The 18,348-nt window shown below is 34.1% G+C and overlaps 1 pseudogene; it reads right to left on the minus strand.

Annotated features, from left to right (window-relative positions):
* Nucleotides 1–7,473: 7,473 nt before the first annotated feature.
* On the minus strand, nucleotides 7,474–15,397 carry LOC136034436 (zinc finger protein 271-like; annotated as a pseudogene).
* Between the last annotated feature and the right edge of the window lie 2,951 nt (nucleotides 15,398–18,348).

Raw genomic sequence — 18,348 nt, forward strand, 5'->3', positions numbered from 1 at the left:
AAACTTTATTTTCTTTGATCTTAAGATTAAGAAGCTGTCTTCTAATATTATCTAAACCCTTGTCATTAGCAATTCTATTAATATTTTGGATCAACAGTAATGCTGATTTAGAATCAGAGAGACAGAGTATATTTTCAGATTCCATGTTATAATTTATAAGTGCGTCCAAGGCCAGGCGGATGGCACATAATTCAGCAGACAAGATAGAAGATCCCAATGGGAGAGGAAAATAGATGTTCAAAGTCAGGGATGGGATACATGCTCCTGCTCCGGCGCTTTCCCTCTGGACAGATCCATCTGCATATATTTTTCTATAATTGGGGTAAGCCTTTGAGATGTGTTCAGCCGAAATAGTCTGGATCTCGTAATTAGGATCTCGTAATCAAATCTTTACTAATAGAGATAAGTTCTACTTGACAGCTTGGAGGACTCATTTCCCATGGGAGGACTCAGTAAAGAGATATGCATAAAGTGAATGTTGATTCCAGTTTGGGACCTCCAGTTGAAACTGATTCCATGATGAATGGGCATTGGAACTGGCTGACTTCTCAGCAAAGGTATGTGCATATACAGCATGCTTGGCTCCATAAGCCTGGATTTGCGAGAAATATTTTATCCTTAGACTGGATGCTCTTTCACTTAGGGACACCAATCCCGACAGTATTCTTAACATTGACAAAGGAGTATGCTTATGCACACCCAAAGCTATTCGAATAGCAGAATTTTGTAAAGATTCAAGGATTTTGAATGAGGATGGAGGAAGAGCTGAAAAAATTTGAATCCCATATTCAATATTTGAACAAATATATAATTTGTAAAAATAAAAAATAATTTTTGGGTGACATCCCCACTTACTTCCAGCAAGTCTCTTTAAAATACAAAGTCTCTGAATAATCAGAGATTTCAAAGAATTAATATGTTCATGCCACTACATTTTAGAATCCATTAATAAACCAAGTAACTTCACTGAATTGCAATATGGGATCTCCCTTGAGAAAATTGTCAGTGGATTAGGAGGATCTGCAGTACCATTAGTAAATATAATGGCTTTAGTGTTACTGATTGAGATTGGGAAGCCAAATGCTAAAGAGAATCTCTGGACTAAACTTATATCCTGTTGAATAAGGCTTTAAAGAAGGCCAATATCCCTTCCCGACTTCCAAATAATCAAGTCATCTGCATAAGGGCCAAAAGATTCATGAGATACTTGAAATTCAGAAAAATACAAGTTGAATAGAAGAGGACTCAATATAGCACCTTGAGGAAGTCCTCTCGTAATGGGACATTGCTCACCTCTAGACTGATTTACTTGAACGTAAAAATATCTATCAGTTAGAAAAGACTTTATAAAACTTATAAAAGAATACGGTAAGTCAAGATTTATTAGGATTTCCAATAATTTATTGTGGACTATGTTTCCATATGCATCCGACAAGTCAAAGAGAAGGGCCATTGTGACATGTCTTATTTTAAAAGAATTACAAACATCAATTTCTAGCCGGGTAATGTTGTGTAAAGAGCTATGTCCTTTTCTGAAACCTGTTTGTTTCAAATTATCAACCAAATTATCACTATATATTCAAAACATACCTTTGTTATGGCTATCCCTTTTCTGGGAGTCAGAGGGGAATGCAGAAAAACTTTACAAAATACCAAGAAGTAGTTGATATTCTAGAATTAATTCCAAATTGTATGTTCCAGCTTCTCTTGTCAAGATTTCTTCTCTTGTCAAAATATTAACCTAGCCTTGGTGAAATTCTGCTCTGTGAAATTCCTTATAATTAGTGGGTTTTATGAACGTTTATTTAACCCTCAAAAGGATAAAGTTAAACAATAAACATTAGAGACTTACATAAGCAGTTTATATACATTAAGTGAAGCTTGAAGCCTCATGTGCATACTTAATTTTGAACCACTGGATATGGGTCCCTAATTTCTGAGATAAAGCCATTTCTCCTTGTTAATTGTGTTTTAATCAATTCAGTGGTACCCTAAGTAACATTTTAACAGGCTAACCATAGTGCTAACCTATTTGTCCTGCTGGGCTACAATGAAATAATATTATTCTGGATTTTTGTATTTCTGATATATTATTGATATACATTTGATGAGCATGTTGATCTATACTGTTATTACTGAATAAAAGCAAGTGGCATGAAATAATAATTTCCCAAATTTACAAGAGACTAGGAACACTTATCAGTGTTTGAAAGTGCCTGAATTGACAAATAAAAAGTGCTTAATCTGAATAATCATAACACTGTGTTTACCTGTTGATGTCTAGATGCTACCCGTGCCCACAAAGTTACACTCTTATTTGCACATGAGCACTGGGTCTCTGAATCCACTTTTGATTTCGATTTTGAACGGTTCGATTGGCACGAACCACGATTTTGAATTTGAGAAAATCCCTAATCTCCACCGAATTCAAAATTTCTTTGGAAGATGGCACAACAGTATTGTGTAGCAAAGGGTAATAGAGACTAGCATAATTAGTTTATAGACATTAAGTGAACCGTGAAGCCTTCATTCAGTGGGCCACAACACAGGTCGTTTTAAATTTGTGCTTTTTTATTTGTGCGTGACATACCACTGAATATTTGGCTATTTTTCCAAGAGTTATGGCTGGTAACAAACGGGCGCGTTCTAGCCCAGTAAAAGGACAGGACAAATGTTCGTCTTGTGCAATTAATTTAAGAGAGGAATCAAGCGCTATGAATTGTGATTGTTGGTGATGTATCGAATGTCTTGAGCTCTAAGAACCAGAATACATCTTACTTACAAAATTGACTTGTTGTAAGGGTTGTCAATGGAAATATCCAATGTGCAAGGGGAATATCCAATTTAGCAATGTTAATGCCTCCAAGATTGTACGAGATGTTGATGCGTCTATTAAGAACTCTCTTAGTGGTTTTGAGAATGCAGTAATGACTCTAGATGTTAAGATTAAGGAGGCAGTTAAGGACTCTTTTGATAGCTTTAAAGAGGAACTTAAAGCGGAAATTGACACTGAGTTTAAGGCAATAGAAGATAGGATTCATACTCTTGAGCAATCCTCAGGAATGGCAAAGGATAATGACGCCTTAAAAGATTTAGTGACTGCCAAAGTAGCTACATTGAAAGAAGCTTTAGATTAACGGTTCAAAAATCGCGTAAAGGAAATCATTGCCGAGGATCGTGAAAGACAAAAGAGAAAACTTAATATAGTGGTCTTCGGAGTTCCTCAAGAAAATGATGATGACCGATTTGAATGTGATTATTTTTCTAACGATTATGGAATCCTTGATGTTACTGTCCTGAATGTTCACAGACTAGGAAACGTAACAACCGCGCCAGGACCCAGTAGTCAACGTCCCATCCCAATTACCTTCTCTGTGGCAAGCTTCAAACTAAAGAAATTAACCCTTCAGAAATCTTTCGAAAGAAAGGGTGCCATTCAATTTAGAAATGACGTGTCAAAGCATGATCGCGAAAAAAGACAAAGATTGTATGAAGAACTGCATAAAAGAAAATTGAATGGCGAAGTGGACATAGTAATCAGAGGAAATAAGATTGTGTCAAAAAACTACCAGACCCTTGCGACGCTTCAGTCACCGTCGCAAGAGAATGTCATGGAATCATAGACATATCTGGTACCCCTTTAACACTTGTAAATAGTTCTATAAGTAGTGTTTACGTTTGTGATAGTACTAGTGAAGTTGGCTCTACGAAATATATAGAAACTGAATCGTATGTTAGTGCTAGATTTGATACCAAAAATTATGAACCCATATCGGATACCATTTCTTTTAAATCATGTGATTCTGGATCAAGCGAAGCTAATGACGACAATACTATTATTGAAGGACTTGTGGTGCTATAAAACAATGTAGACTGTATTACCACAAAGATGAAATTAAGCCAGTGATCAATCAAGGAGGCATGAAGCAAGTGTTTTAGCCTTTACTTGGGTGAAACCTAAACATACTGCATTTGCTCTTACTGATACACAAATTGAAGTGCCTGGATTTGAGCTACTCACCAATCTGTCAAAGCCAAATGGTAGAAGGATAGCAGTGTCCGTCAGATCTCCGCTCCAGGTAAGAGCTCTTGCAATTAATTCAGATTAGGAACCTTGGGATGAGCAAATATGGATAACGATTCTGAAGTGAAGTCTCCCTGTAGTCAAAAGCTGTTTTTATAGAAGTCCTAGCTCCCTTTTTCAGACATGTTCCCTTCTAGCAATTGTATATTCTATTAATAATGTCATGATGCAATATTATAAGAATGTTCTTATTGTTGGAGATTTTAATTTACCGGAATTACAGTGGATTGATGGGTTTACTGTTGCAGAAGGAGTTGAAAACTCAAATTGCCCACTTCTGGAGTACCTTCATGAACATTCGCTATACCGAGCAATTGATTTTCCGACCAGGTATAGAAGTGGGCAGAACCCAGCCCTAATAGACCTTTTGTTTATTAATGACCATGAGACCTTATTAGTGTCGACTCAGAACCGCCATTTGGAGCGAGTGACCATGTTACAATTACTTGTAAGCTTAAGTTGTACCCACAAAAGGATAATTAGATTGAGCATGTGTATACAAATTACAACCAGGTCAGACAAGAGCTGGCACATCAGGATTGGTCATTCATTGATGATTAGAATGTGGAGGAGGCTTGGCTTGAAATGAAAAGGGTTTTAATTAAAGCAACAGAAAAACATACAGTAATTTCCTGGAAAAGAAGACCCAAAACCCTACCATTTATCACTCGTGATGCCAAGCAAGCTGTACGTAAAAAGAAAAGTATTGGAGCAAATGTAAAAGTAACCTCTCCCATGAAAACTATGAGAAATTTAAACAAACTCGGAATAAAGTTAGGTATCTCACGAGAAAGGTTACGACAGAATATGAAGAGGGATTGGCATTGGATTCAAAATCTAATCCTAAGAGATTTTGAAAGTATGCTTCAGCTCGGAATCCGGGGAGACACTCAGTTACGGAACTACTTGTGAATGGCAATATAGTTAGTACCCCAAATGATATAGCAGTTGAATTAAGTAGACAATTTAAGTCAGTCTTCACACCTCCAGAAGATGCCCCCTTACCACAGGAATCAGAATATTCTATTGAGGAGCCTATGCAAAAGATAACTGTGGTGGCCTTTGGTGTGGAGAGGCGTCTGAACCTGGTTAATCCTAACAAATCAGTTGGCCCTGGTGAAGTTCACACATGACTATTGAAAGAATCTCAAGCAGAAATAGCCCTTCCCCTTTCGAATATGTTTCATAAGTCTCTTGATACTAAGCAGATTCCTCAAGACTGACGGAATGCTGACGTTATACCTGTACACAAAGAGGGGAGCCACAACAGCGTTTACAATGATCGATCCATTATTCTTACATCTGTAGCTGGTAAAATCTTAGAAGGAATCGTGAATACTCACATTGTCGAACACCTGACCACCAATTAGCTGCTCAATGCTAGTCAGCATGGTTTTAGACATGGACGCTCGGTTGAAACTAATTTGATTGATGCGTATGATTATGTTAATGAGCATCTAAATCAAAACATCCCTGTCAACTTGGTTCTATTGGAATTTGCGAAAGCCTTCGATAAAGTATGTCACCGTCGACTAAGGACCAAGTTATTTGCAATTGGAATAAATAATGAAATCGTAGAGTGGGTGCTCCAGTTTCTTTCCGGGAGAAAGCAAAGGGTGAAAATATTTGGAAAAAAATGGACAGGTATTCTTTTCAGAAAAGGTTGAAGTATTAAGTGGAGTGCCCCAGGGAACCATCTTGGGACCAACTTTATTCAACATTTATATTAATGATGCACCAACTACAGTCAAAAATAAAACAAGTCTTTATACTGATGGCTCCAAACTCATTGGAGCTGTCGATACACCCGATAAGAGAGCCTCTATGCAGAATGACCTGTGGATACTTTCCCATTGGGCAACTTTGTGGAGGCTTGAATTCAATGTAAATAAATGTCAAACAATACACTTTAAAAAGAAAAATGTGAAATGCCCTTATCATGTATTAGGGAGGGATGGATAGAGACAGACTATTATTTCGTCTGAAGCGGAGAGAGACTTGGTGGTCATAGTCGATAAAAAATTTAAAATTTGCTATCCACACACTGAGAGCTGTAGCCAAAGCACTCCAAACCCAGGGCATTATAAAAAGAACAATCACTAGTAGGTAACCTAAGGAAATGAATAAATTATATAAGGCATTGGTCAGGCCTAATTTGGAGTTTGGTATGTGTGTTGCTAGCCCCCTCAGCAAAGGTGACCAGCAGAAATTAGAAACAGTTCAGACACGAGCTACTAAAGCAATTGAGGGATGCAAATACTTAAACTATTAATCCTGTCTGAAGAGGCTGAAACTCCTCACTCTTGTCTACAGACGTAAAAGGGTTGATATTATTATGACGCATAAGCTCCTGAATTATAACTCTCCATTAAAAAGGCTACTTCAACTGAGCCAGTCTGCCAGAACTAGGGGGCATAGTCGGAAACTATATCAGAAGAGAGGTGCCACTAAACTACGCAATAACTTCTTCACTTACATAATAGCAAATTTGTGGAATTGTCTCACCGGAAAAGCAGTCACTAGCCCAGTACTACTGCCTTTAAAAGAGCCGTTGATAGAGAAAGGTCATCAAAGCCGTATCGGACTGAGTGGGATGCCGTTGAGACGTTCAACCATCGTCATCATTAACCAGCGATTCTATAGGATTTAATGCTTATTTCGCTGGACAATGCGATTTAAGGTAAGACACCTTATTCTTCTGCAACGAAATTACAGACATCTAAAAAAATCAAATACACAAAATATACTGCTATTGAAGTTCATATGGCCCTTATTCATATGACAAATCAACTAGCCCCCCCCCCAAAAAAAAACAACATTCAGAGTCTTCAGACTCACAATAAAGCTAAATTGATGGTTGCATAGCATATATATTTATTATATCTGAGAATTTCCCTGTAATCCAAGACCAAACATTTCCTGTTAATGCCAATCGATATCTCTTGATGAGCTGATCAAAGTATAATATAATAGATCAAGGTTTATTCATACAAAAATTTGTTAATGCAAACCATCATTTAAAATTTCAATAGGTTGTCAACTTAAGAATTGTGGTACACATTAAGAAACAATTCTTTTTCAACTTTTAAGACAAGGGATACATACGTAACAATTTGTTGTTAATCCTCTGTCATCTTTGCAGCATTTTGTTTGTATCATTTTCAGGCTGGTGTACCTACTATTCTGTATACCAACTTCAAAGTGATTTGAGGGAACAAAAAATTCAGTTAAAAAAAAAACGAAAAAAGGGCCTGCAAGAAAGAATGAATCGCTAGAAAACAATTACCTTGTTCATAAGGGAGTTGGAAAATGGGATGCAGTTTTTACCGAAACGGCCAACTTGCTTCAAAATTAAAAATTATTTTCTTGAAATCAGAATAATCAACAGATATAAATCTTAATTTATTAATATATAAACATTACAGTTTTAATCTATAATCTCCAGCTTTTTGAAAGCAATATTTACTTTTTGAAAATCTTTTCACTTGAGAGCAAATCAAGTTTAGTAAACACCAACACTTTCGAATAAAATCAAACAAATATACAAGCCGAAGATTACCATAAATTTCTTGAATTAAATTGTACTTGCCCTTGTTTTGTTTCTATAAAAAAAAAAAAAATTAAAATATAACTCGTTTTCTATTAGAATATAGTTTTTTTTTCTAATAACAAGAGCCAAGAGCTCATATGGCACTTGTGACAAGGTTGTAAGAGCCCAGAGCTTCTTCTCACCAAGTTTCATTACAATCTCTCCACTTTAAACATTTTCCAAGATTTCAGGTTTCCCTTTCCAACTCCCCTCAATGTCACCAGATCTTGTCAATGTTTAAAATAAGCACTCTGAGACACAATATCCTTCTATATATCAAACTTCATTAAGATCTAATTACCTGTTTCTAAGTTGAAAATAACTAAATAATTTCTAATTTTTACAAATTAACCGTCCTCCACTCTCCCCCCTCAGATGGTCGAAGTAAGAAAACTACTATTTCTAATTTAATCTGGTCTGGTCCCTGAAATGTGTACTGAATTTCATTTTCCTAGCTTATTTGGAAGTGCCCAAACTACCAAAACCAGGACCGACAGACCAACTGACAGAAATTACAATCACTATCTGCCACTTGGTATAATACCAAGTGCCGTAAAAAGACATCAAGTGGTATGTTTACTTTATTCATAAAGTGATCTATTTAAACTGCTCAATATTTACTAATAAATGCTATATGTAGATGATTCTAGAGGTATGTTTAGCCTATGTCTTTGCTATTTGGATTAGGCCCAAGACTTTTCCTAACTACCTTTGCCAGAGTTTCACTTTGGGGCAAAACTTTAGGCCCCAATGTGATATCTTGCACTATGCCAATGATGGAAAAATGTCACTGAGAAAATCTTCTGTGGTCAGTAAATCTAGAAATTCGCTCTTTCCTTCTAGACAGGGGCAATCCTAAGCAGATGCTGCAAGTTCCCTTAATCTATAATTTTACAACCCAGTCTAGTGAAATATTCCCTCATCAACTAGGCTAAAAAGGCAAAGTTAGCATAGGCTGCTACGACTAGGCAAGTTAATTTGGTCTATACTTGACAATGTTATAAGGGCAAAATTCTCAAAAGTAGGTATAATCTTTAAGCAAGAGTGGCAAAGGCTAGACCTATTTTTTTTGCTTATATCAAACAACAAATTAAAATATCAGTTGAAAATTTGGTAAAATTCTAGTTAATTGACTTCTAGCTATCTGAGAAAGGGTTCAGGCAGAAAGGAAAATGAAACTTTCAGGAATGAATCTACAGACTAAAGTATGTCCCGGGAAGGTATTTTGAAGCAGCCACCTTTACACCTTCTTCCCCTAGAGGGCCCTGACCTTTGATGACCTTTAAAAATCCATGTGTTATAAAAGTGAAACCTTGCAAAATAGATCTTCTGCTTAACTGAAATACAACAAAATTGTTTTCAGCTTCATAACTTTGCTCAATTCTATTTTATAAGCTTTTAAAGATATACAAATACACTTCCTAAATTTTGAAAAAAAACATTGATATGGCTCAAAATTCTACTCAAATAACCGGAATTGCATGTTCAGAACTAAAGGCAGTTCCTCAGCAGCTCCCAAAAGGCCAGCCTCTCAGTCTCCTAATATATATTCACAAGAATCATATTCGATAGAACTGGGAAGATTTGAGACTTTGAAAACCGAGCCCGCGCGAATTTTTTACGAGGTTTCATAAATTCCGGAAAATTTCACACGTTCTAATTATAAGATTGTGATACAGTAATAAAAATATTTCCTAAACAATCAAGCGCTAGAAAATGTAACCAATCAAACATAAACTGACACTTATAAGAAATAAATAGGCCAGCAAGCGACATAATACGGACTTTTGTTAAAATTAAAAACACGAATAACAGAATTTTGAAAATTACTTAATAGTTTAAGGTGAACAGCAAATGTACTTGACTAAACCAAACAACAATAAAATTAAGGATAGACAAGTATAACATAAGTTTCAAATCAAAGAAGCAACCTTCTTAAGGAGCATTTTATTGTGAGTCAAAATAAACTTTAGATTAATAAAAATATGCTTTCACAGATGTGATAGTTTTAATGGTACCCTTTGTAGGACCTGCTACTGATTTTGCACGTGCTCTGGCATATCTCGAAAAATTACGGCTATGGACATAATCTACTAAGTAGGGGAAGCAAAAAAAAAAAAACTGAAAATTTAAAACCCAATAGCAACCAACGCCACCTATTATAACTGCAAGGAACTTAGTTTTATGCACTACACAGGATTTAATCATCGTGGCTGACTTTATCCACCTTTGTAGGCTGTCTAGCTCAATGATACCATTATAGATGTAGGCAACAATAATCTCTATGAAATTCTTCATTTTAAAATATCCAAAACCAAATGCTCTGAATAATAGCGAATGAATTTCAACTGAGAATGAAAGATTTAAAGTAAGTCAAAACCTTCATTCATCCGCTGATATAATAGACTATAATAGAATATACAGAACCTAAATACAATCAAATTTTCCAATATTTTCTCTCTTTTTCACTTTATATCGGAAATATTACATATCGTTTCTAAGTAAAACATAACAGCCAACTATAAAGCAAAAAAAAAATATCATACGTATGACTCCTTAATTTCGGTTCATAACAAAACATTCTGCCAAAAAAACACAATGAATAGAGAAAAATATTTTTCATTTTAACTAGGCGGTGTTCTTTGCACCAGCATAATCATAATAATATTGGAATCTATTAAAACAGTTCCATTTCACAGTAAAGAAGCGATTTAACTTAGGAATGTTTTAGCTAGGGTCAAAATAAACCCTTAATTATGATTTTGATTCATTGAGACCCTTACTCAATGAACCAAAATTGACCTTGTTTGAATCTGTCAAAATTATGACAGGCAGATCAATAGCGGAGCTAATTGATCTGCCTGTCACGATCAGGGAGTTTAACTATGTTTCAACCATTTTTCCAATCAGGTCTCTTTGAATCGAGGGATTAAACAGAGAAACATCCAAGAGTTCATTGAACTGGAAATTGGAAGTTGTAGAGCTTTGTGAAAAGTAAAGAGATATTGGAGAATAACACGTACTATCTACTTCTCAATAATGATTAAAATTAAAGAAAAAAACGTTCAAGCATAATTGAAGGTTCAATAGCAACAACTTTAGAGACGACTCCCCCACAGCCTCAAAAAAGGGTTGTAAAACGTTTAATCCCCTCTACCAAAACTCAAATACAGATTGAAAGGATAAGGTGGGAATAGTTTTACTATTGGTTTTATCTCTTTCTCGTATATTTTTCATAGCTTTTATAGATATTTGGATTTTGTAGCTTAAAATATTTCTAATTATCTTCCGAGCCCAAATTTGACAGCAAATGTTTCGTTTTAAAATAAAGCATTAAAAATAATCTACTATTAAATGTTATATAATTTCACTTTGGATCCAGGGCTCATTAAGATAATGATTAATCATGTTCAAAACGTAGGTGATTAACATATCTATTTCTAATGACTATTCATATATAATGATTAAATTTGACGATAAATATAGTCATAACGTTTAAGTTGACGATATAAGTTCGTATTCCATAGTAGGAACCATCTCCAGATGGGTTGAAACCTTCCTGAGTCAAAGCCCTGCTATAATTATAAATAAGTTTCAAATCAAAATTACATTCTTATTTCACATATGACAACCATAAAAACCATAATCTTTTTTTTTTTTTTTAACGACAGAGTAACAAACTAACTTGAATTTTTCACTCCAAAGATTACACAAAGGATAATATATATAAACAATAAATAGATTTGACAGAACCACAAGAAAGATGGAGATTAATTGAGAAGGACAAGAGGAAAACCGGATCAAGGAATAAAAACTACTGTCCTATTGAATATCCTATGTCGCTATATACGACATAAACAAAAATATCCTTATGTCGCTATGTACGATATAAAGAAGAGCTAAGAACTAATATGACGCTTGTGACGAGGTCGAAAGAGCCAAGAACTTATATGGCATGAGCTCAAGCAATATTCTAAGAAACAAAAGATTGATATAAAATGAAAGTCAGAGGCTTAATGCCAGTTGGGATTTAAAATAAGAGCTCTGAGGCAAGAGATCCTTCTAAATATCAAAATTCATCAAGATCCTATCACCTACTCGTAAGTTAAAATATCTCATTTTTTCTGAATTTTCCTCTCCCTTCAGCCCCCCAGATTGTCGAATCGGGGAAAACGACTTTATAAAGTCAATTTATGCAGATCTCTGACACGCCTACCAGTTTTCATCGTCCTAGAACGTCCAGACGCACCGACCTCACCAAAGCAATGGACCCACCTAACTCACCCAAGGAGAGCAGGTCTGGTCCCGTTACGTCAATCACATACCTAGGAATTCTGCTTATTCTTCCAATCAAGTTTCATCCTGATCTCTCCACTCTAAGCGTTTTCCAAGATTTCTCTTTTCTCCCTCAAACCTCATAAGTCCCCAGATCTGATTTTCAAAGATCCGATCACCTATTCGTAAAATAAACATGCCTCAATTTTCCAACGTTTTGCAAAATTTCCTGTTTTCTCCTCCAGCCCCCCCCCCAATATTACCGTATCTGGTGGGGATTTAAAATAAGAGCTCTGAAGCATAAGGTCCTTTTAAATATCAAATTTCACAAAGATTTGATCATCCATTCGTAAGTTACAAATACTTCATTTTTTCTACTTTTTCCGAATTACCCTCCCCCCGACTCCTCCAAAGAGAACAGATCAGTTTCAGTTATAGCAGTCACGTATCTTGGACTTATGATTATTCTTCCCACTGAGTTTCATCCTGATCTCTCCACTATAAGCGTTTTCCAAGATTCCCCCCCCCCCCAATGATGCTGGATCCGGTCGGGATTTAAAACCAGGGATTTGAGTTAGGAGATATTTCTAAATATGAAATTCCATTAAAATCCGATCACTCCTTCGTAAGTTAAAAATGCCTCATTTTTTCTAATTTTTCTGTATTAACCCCCCCTCCCTAACCACCCTAAAGAGAGCGGATCCGTTCTAATTATGTCAATCATGCATCTAGAAATTGTGCTTATTTTCCCACCAAGTTTCATCCCAATCCCTCCACTTTTATGCGTTTTCAGATATTTTAGGTTTCCCCCACCTACTCCCCCCAATGTAACTTTATACAGTCGGGATTTAAAATAAGAGCTTTGAGACAAAATATCCTTCTAAATATCGAATTCCATTAAGATCCGATCACCTGTTCGAAAGTTAAAAATTCCTAATATTTCCTCCGATCACTCCTTCGTAAGTTAAAAATGCCTCATTTTTTCTAATTTTTCTGTATTAACACCCCCTCCCTAACCTCCCTAAAGAGAGCGGATCCGTTCTAATTATGTCAATCATGCATCTAGAAATTGTGCTTATTTTCCCACCAAGTTTCATCCCAATCCCTCCACTTTTATGCGTTTTCAGATATTTTAGGTTTCCCCCACCTACTCCCCCCAATGTAACTTTATCCAGTCGGGATTTAAAATAAGAGCTTTGAGACAAAATATCCTTCTAAATATCGAATTCCATTAAGATCCGATCACCTGTTCGAAAGTTAAAAATTCCTAATATTTCTAAATTTTCCGAACTACCCCCCCCCCCCCAATGATCTCATAGAGAAAAAGACTATTTCTAATTGAATCTGATCTGGTTTCTGATCAGCCTACTAAATTTCATCGTCCTAGCTTATCTGGAAGGGCCTAAACTAGCAAAAACGGGACAAACCTACTGAATTTGCGATCGCTATATGTGAGTTTGGTAGATACCAAGTGCCATAAAAAGTGGATTTTGATCCTAACGGATAAATATGCCATGAAAACTATATTGAAAACAGCAGATACTTGCACACATTTTATATCTTAAGCCCCAACCATATAACACACCTCAAATTTACTTTTTCTTTTCACGTGTATGAGATACTTGATTGGCATTCTAGCACTTGTGAAATTCCTTTTAACAAATGCCCCGTTTTAAGGCAAATGCCCCGTTTTAAGGATCTCTCATCCGTATGTAGTTTTTATGCATGTTAAAATTGACCGCTTAATAAAAGCATTTTTTTTTTTTACACACATCACATTTATACGGTTTTTCACCTGCTTGTTTTCTCTGGTATTCAATCAAATTGCCGGATTCATAAAAACCTTTGTTACGTGTATCACATTTCAACGGTTTTTAACCTTGTAATTCTGATCCTGTAGTAATTCTGAGATTGAGAAAAGCATTTCTTACACACATCATATTTAAACGGTCTATCACCTGTATGCAATCTTTTGTGCAATTTAAAATGGCTTGATTGAGAAAAGCCTTGTTATACAAGTCACATTTAAACGGTTTTTTAACTATATGCACTCTGGTGCTTAATCAAATCGCCTGAATGATAAAAGCCTATGAATGGCTTTTCACCTGTGTGTTCTCTGGTGTGTAATCAAATTACCCTTTAAAGAAAATCATTTGTTACATATGTCAAATTTAAATGGCTTTTACCCTGTATGGAGTCTTTGGTGCACATTCAAATAACTTGATTTAGAAAAGCCTTTGTTACATACGTCACATTTAAACGGTTTTTCACCTGTGTGCGATCTTTGGTGCATATTCAAATGGCTTGATTGAGAAAAGCCTTTGTCACATACGTCACATTTAAACGGTTTTTTACCTGTGTGCAATCTTTGGTGCACATTTAAATTGCTTGATTGAGAAAAGGCTTTGTTACATACGTCACATTTAAACGGCTTTTCACCTGTGTGTGATCTTTGGTGCATATTTAAATTGCTTGATTGAGAAAAGCCTTTGTCACATACGTCACATTTAAATGGCTTTTCACCAGTATGCAATCTCTGGTGTCCAATCAAACTGCTTGATTGAGAAAAGCCTTTGTTACATACGCCACACTTAAACAGTTTTTCACCTGTGTGTGTTCTCTGATGTGCAACCAAAGTGCCGTTTACAGAAAAACATTTGTTACATATGTCACATTTAAATGGCTTTTCACCAGTATGCAATCTCTGGTGCAAAACCAAACTGCTTGAATAAGAAAAACTTTTTTTTACATACGTCACATTTAAATGGCTTTTCACCAGTATGCCCCCTCTTGTGCCCAATCAAACTTTTAGGGTGAGAAAAGCTTTTGTTACATACGTCACATTTAAACGGCTTATCACCTGTACGGACTCTCCGATGCCAAATCAAACTGCTTGAATGAGAAAAGCCTTTGCTACAAACGTTACATTTAAACGGTTTTTCACCTGTATGCAATCTTTGGTGCACATTCAAATAGCTTGGGTGAGAAAAGCCTTTGCTACAAACGTCACATTTAAACGATTTTTCACCTCCGTGTGTTTTCTGGTGTTTATACAAATTGCTTGAAAAAGAAAAGCATTTCTTACATACGTCACATTTAAACGGTTTTTCACCCGTATGCAATCTTTGGTGCACATTCAAATAGCTTGAGGAAGAAAAGCCTTTGCTACAAATGTCACATTTAAACGGCTTTTCACCTCTGTGTGTTTTCTGGTGATTATACAAATTGCTTGAAAAAGAAAAGCATTTCTTACAAACATCACATTTAAACGGTTGGGAAAGTTTTTCACAGCCAGTGTCAAAATGAAGATTCAACATCAAAAATGATTTCTCTGTTTTCCCACAGGAATCACAACGCCAGATCCCAGCAGTTAATTCTTCTATACACTTCTCTGTCAACCTTTTCACCGAAACAATTAGTTTTGGGCCTAAGAGTTCTGGTTGACTTGTACCATACTTATACTTATTGACGACATGACTGCCTGTCCATGGATTATTCTTTATGGTTGATTGTGTTTGGCTATGCTGTTTGACCTATGTGATTGTATGGATGAGTAGGGTTAAGGCCTCATTCAAGTGCTGGTCTATATTAATCACTAATTTAGGAAAACAGTCTTCCTTTTCTCCTTCTGTCTCTCTTTTTTTTTTTTTTTTTTTCTTTTTTTTGTGTTTGTGCTGTAGCATTGGTGATTTCTCTTTTCATGATATATATATATATATATATATATATATATATATATATATATATATATATATATATATATTATACGCGGGGATGCCATGGATATTCTGTGGTAGCCACAACACTGTGCTGGGTAGAGAATTTAGAGTGGCGAAACCCTATATAGGCCAGTACATTCTCCTGATGAGCCCCTATGTTGGGTGTTGCCTCTGAATTATTTGTCTATATTATTTTTTCTATTGTTCGGTAAATGACGACTTATACTTATTGACGACATGACTGCCTGTCCATGGATTATTCTTTATGGTTGATTGTGTGTGGCTATGCTGTTTGACCTATGTGATTGTATGGATGAGTAGGGTTAAGGCCTCATTCAAGTGCTGGTCTATATTAATCACTAATTTAGGAAAACAGTCTTCCTTTTCTCCTTCTGTCTCTCTCTTTTTTTTTTGTGTGTTTGTGCTCTAGCATTGGTGATTTCTCTTTTCATGATATATACATATATATATATATATATATATATATATATATATATATATATATATATCTATCTATCTATATAAAAATAAGTTGTCTGTCTGTGGATGTGTGGATCAGGTGACGTCACCTGAAAAAACTGGATCAGGTGACGTCAAAACTGAAAAAACTAAAAAAAAGGCAAAAACTACAAAAAAAACTAAAAACTAATAAAAAAAATAAAAAAGCTAAAAAACTAAAAAAACTAAAAAAACTAAAAAAAGGTAAAAAACTAAAAAAACTAAAAACTAAAAAAAACTAAAAAAAAGGAAAAAACTGAAAAATAAGCTAAAACAAAGGTAAAAAACAATAAAAAACTAAAAAAAAACTGAAAAAACTAAAACAAGGCAAAAACTACAAAAAAACTAAAAACTAATAAAAAAAGTAAAAAAGCTAAAAAACTAAAAAAACTAAAAAAACTAAAAAAAGGTAAAAAACTAAAAAAAATAAAAAATAAAAAAAACTAAAAAAAAGGAAAAAACTGAAAAATAAGCTAAAATAAAGGTAAAAACCAATAAAAAACTAAAAAGAAAAAAAGGAAAAAACTAAAAAAAATTTCATCTAAAAAACTAAAAAAAACTAAAAAAGGTAAAAACTAAAAGAACTAAAAAAGAATAAAATAAATGACGACACTCAAAGAGAAAGCGACCAGGACAAAAGGAATGTTCGATTAGCAATCAACAAAGCACCGGGACACAGGGAGTATAAATGACGACCAGGACATAAGTAAAAAAAAAAACTAACAAAACTAAAAAGAAGGTAAAAACTACAAAAAAACTAAAAAGAAAAAAAACTAAAAAAAGGCAAAAACTAAAAAAAAACTAAAAACTAATAAAAAAGCTAAAAAACTAAAAAAACTAAAAAAAGGCAAAAACTACAAAAAAACTAAAAACTAATAAAAAAAATAAAAAAGCTAAAAAACTAAAAAAAACTAAAAAAACTAAAAAAGGTAAAAAACTAAAAAAACTAAAAACTAAAAAAAACTAAAAAAAAGGAAAAAACTGAAAAATAAGCTAAAATAAAGGTAAAAACCAATAAAAAACTAATAAAAAACTGAAAAAACTAAAAAAAGGCAAAAACTACAAAAAAAAACTAAAAACTAATAAAAAAGTAAAAAAGCTAAAAAACTAAAAAAACTAAAAAAACTAAAAAAAGGTAAAAAACTAAAAAAATAAAAAATAAAAAAAAAACTAAAAATAAGGAAAAAACTGAAAAATAAGCTAAAATAAAGGTAAAAACCAATAAAAAACTAAAAAGAAAAAAAGGAAAAAACTAAAAAAAATTTTCATCTAAAAAACTAAAAAAAAATAAAAAAGGTAAAAACTAAAAGAACTAAAAAAGAAAAAAATAAATGACGACACTCAAAGAGAAAGCGACCAGGACAAAAGGAATGTTCGATTAGCAATCAACAAAGCACCGGGACACAGGGAGTATAAATGACGACCAGGACATAAGTAAAAAAAAAAAACTAACAAAACTAAAAAGAAGGTAAAAACCACAAAAAAACTAAAAAGAAAAAAAACTAAAAACTAATAAAAAAACTAAAAAATCTAAAAATCTAAATAAACTAAAAAAGAAAAAAAAAGGAAAAAAATAAAGGAGAAAAACAAAACTAAAAAACGAATGTATATACAGACCGGGACACCGGGATACAAATGACGACCGGGACACAGGGAATATAAATGACGACCGGGACACAGGGACACAACTACAACGGGGACACCGGGGGAAACAGGGGGATATAAATGACGACCGGGACACCGGGACAGGGAATGGTCGATTAGCAATAACCATCAACAAAGCTCAAGGGCAATCATTAGAATCATGAGGTATAGATCTGAATACAGATTGTTTTCCCATGGACCATTATATGTTGCATGTTCAAGAGTCGGTAAACCTGACAATCTATTTATATGCAAAGACAATGGGACAGCAAAGAATGTTGTATATTCGCAAGTTTTACGTAGTTAAAACCATATATATATATATATATATATATATATATATATATATATATATATATATATATATATATATATATATATATATATATATATATATATATATATATATATATATATATATATATATATATATATATATATATATATATATATATATATATATATATATATATATATATATATATATATATATATATATATATATATATATATATATATCTATATTCAAAGGTGGGACA

This window comes from Artemia franciscana, chromosome 13 (genome assembly GCF_032884065.1).
Source record: "Artemia franciscana chromosome 13, ASM3288406v1, whole genome shotgun sequence".
Classification (NCBI taxonomy): domain Eukaryota; kingdom Metazoa; phylum Arthropoda; class Branchiopoda; order Anostraca; family Artemiidae; genus Artemia; species Artemia franciscana.